The following is a 3,207-nucleotide window of genomic DNA, read 5'->3' as shown; positions in this document are numbered from 1 at the left end:
TCATCTGCTGCACCTTCTGAGCCATGTTAGCTTTTTGGTCCTCTCAAATATGCTGCCATAGGACACTCTCGCTGTTCTCCTCCATAGTACCCTGCATTTTAGAGGACAATCCTGTATAGCAGTCCTGTATAGTTTTTCTTCTTCTAGGCCTATCCCATCCCCATTGTATTTTTCAGTCATTATTTTGGTTGGTGAATGATCAAAAGCAAGACATAAGTCTGCCTTAGAAAGTTCTTTCCACCGTTCCTTGATGTTTTCTAATTGCAGTAGATGTATAATATGACTTCACATTTTCTAACAAGAACTACACACTGAATCCTGTTTCTTTAAACAGCATCTCTTGGTCATATTTTGTCGGCCAGTACTGGGTATATTTAACAGATTCCTTCTCCACAACTCAGTTTAGCATGACAACTGCTTTGGTCTTTCACCACCAAACCATGGGCCAGAAATGTCAACCTGTACTAGGAAGTGGCCCCTGTGTTAAGTTGTAACATCTATGCACCTCTTCTATGGCAACTTAAACTGGCATTAATATAATCATTCTCAGCATTCTGCAGTTTAACATGACTATGATCGTAGGGGCTTAGATCTCTGTATCTGTTTCAATTTCTGTTTTCTGGAAACTTGGCCATTCTATGAGACTCTGCAAATTTCCAAGTACAGCTGCTGCTAGTGATTCTGAGCATCCAACTGCTCAAACTCCCACTGGACAGTGGCAGACATGGCATTGGGAGCAGAGCGGCTCAGGCCCCGCACCATCCAGGGAGAGCCGCTGAGGGCTAAGTGGTGCATGTAGAGGAGTGTAGGATCAAATTTCATGAGGCACATAAAAAACAACCAAAGACCTGTAAGATAAATAATTCTCAGAGCTCATACACAACAGAAAAATCATTCAAATTCCAATCATCTAGAGGGCAGAGCACTTGGGAAACATCTGGGGCATCGAGGAAAGTCCTCCCAGATGGGTCCAGCCATCGCTCTCTCTCCCTCAGTACAAGTAAATAGACGATGATTGATAAGTAGGTAGGTAGGTAGGAAGGGAGAAATAAAGATATATATATAATTTTTTTTAAAGATTTTATTTATTTATTTGAGACAGAGAGAATGAGAGAGAGAGCACATGAGAGGGGGGAGGGTCAGAGGCAGAAGCAGGCTCCCTGCCGAGCAGGGAGCCCGATGAGGGACTTGATCCCGGGACTCCAGGATCATGACCTGAGCCGAAGGCAGTCGCTTAACCAACTGAGCCACCCAGGCGCCCTATATATAATTTTTTTTAAAAAAACCTATAAGCACTTGGAAAAAAATGGTCAATATCATAAATCATTAAGGAAATAAATATTAAAATAAAAAAAGATACCATTATATACCCATTAGATGGCTAAAATTAAAAGGACTGACATACCAAATGTTAGAAAAAATGTGAAGCAATGGAACTATCATACATTTCTGATGAAAATATAACACTTCTCAACTATAATTTTAGAAAACTGTTTGGCATTTTCGTAGAGTTGAGTATATGCCAATACTATAACCCAGCTATCTCACTTCTAGGATTTACACCATAGGATGAAAACATACATCCATTCAGAGACTTGTACAGGAATTTTTATAGCAATTTTTTCATAGCCAAAACCCTGAAACAATCCACATGTCCATCAACTTGTGAATGGATAAACAATTTTGGCATGGCCAAACAAGAGAGTTCTATTCAACTATAAAAGGGAACAAATTACTTATACACCCAACAGCATGGATAAAACTTACAGACATTATTCTGAGCAAAAAAAGGAAGTCACAAAAGAGTACATACCACATAATTCCATTTTTATGAAACTCTGGACGGTCTATATGAAATTTTAATCTACAGTGACAGAAAGTAGATCACTGGTTGCATGGAGTCAGGAAGAAGAAATTGCCCAGGAAGAAGACAAGGGATTTGGGGATGATAAAATTGTTCTATACCTCAATTGTGGGGATGGTTCCATGAATGTATACATTTGTCAAAACTCATCAAATTGTTCAATTAAAATGTATGATTTTTATTTATGTAAATTATACTCCAAGAGAGCTGATAAAAGAGAGAGAGAGAATTCAATTGTGCTGAAATTGATAGTATGGCCCTGCCAATACAATCAGAATGTTACCAAAAGCCTCATGCATCCACACTGTCAAGAACAGAAGCTATCTCTAGGGTGTTTAATCATTTAAAGGGTGGGGTGGTAGAGACAAGCAGATACTACATGCCTGCTGATAAGTATACCTATGAAATGCTCCTGTCAATTAATTAATTAATTTCAATCTGATCAAGTCTCTAGATCTATTTAGCAATAGGCAGGAAATGCAATGGACAGAGTGATGAATACATTTAACAGACACCATGGGGGCACATGGCAACATCCAAACTGTAGGAAACTCTCTCTCAAAAAAAAAAAAAAAAGACAGTGTTTTCAGAAGTAGAGGAGAAAACATCCAGATTAATCTCTAAATTCAAAGATGTATCAGGCAGTCACAGTTATAAACTTTATGTGGATCCCAATTTGAACAAATAAAATTGTAAAAAAAATCCCCTATAAGACAATAGGTGAAATGTGAACACTATTTGATAATATTAAAGAATTATTGTTAATTTCTTAGCTGTGAAAATAGCATTATGGTTAAATTAAAAATATTTATCTTAAAGAGACATATACTTAAATATTTATACATGAAATTATGTGATGACTGGGATTTGATTAAATATAATCTGGGTGGGGAGAAGAGGGTAAGAGTAAAAATAAACAGGATTGGTCATAGATTGATGGATATACACTGAGCTATTATATCATTCTCTCTGGTTTTGTATATATTTAAAATTTGTCCATAATATAATAATAGAAAGGAAAGTGATAACTACCACAGCTCTGGGGATTCAGTAGAAATAGGCTCTGTGGAAGAGTGTGGCAGATCCAGGTAGTTGCCTGGCCAATATATATTAACCCCTTTTCTTGAGTACATTAATTAGAACAGACTAGGCTATGTTGCAGTAACAGACCACATATCTCAGTTTAACAAAAGTTCCTTTCTTGCTCATATCATATGTGCCACGTGGACTGGCAAAGGGGACCAAGCTAAAAAAGGCTCCACACTCTTGTAGGTGTACTATCTGAAACACAGTCTCTGGATGATCCTAGCAGGTAAGACAAGATTGAAGAAACTTTAAACGAA

At 37.4% G+C, this 3,207-nt stretch overlaps 1 pseudogene; it reads right to left on the bottom strand.

The window, feature by feature from the left end:
- Positions 1-726, bottom strand: LOC118017083 (annotated as a pseudogene).
- Between the last annotated feature and the right edge of the window lie 2,481 nt (positions 727-3,207).

Source organism: Mirounga leonina, unplaced genomic scaffold (genome assembly GCF_011800145.1).
Source record: "Mirounga leonina isolate KUSES-001 unplaced genomic scaffold, KU_Mleo_1.0 Mir_168, whole genome shotgun sequence".
NCBI lineage: Eukaryota > Metazoa > Chordata > Mammalia > Carnivora > Phocidae > Mirounga > Mirounga leonina.
The sequence above is the reverse complement of the archived record's forward strand: the minus strand, read 5'-3'. Positions and strand labels throughout refer to the sequence as shown.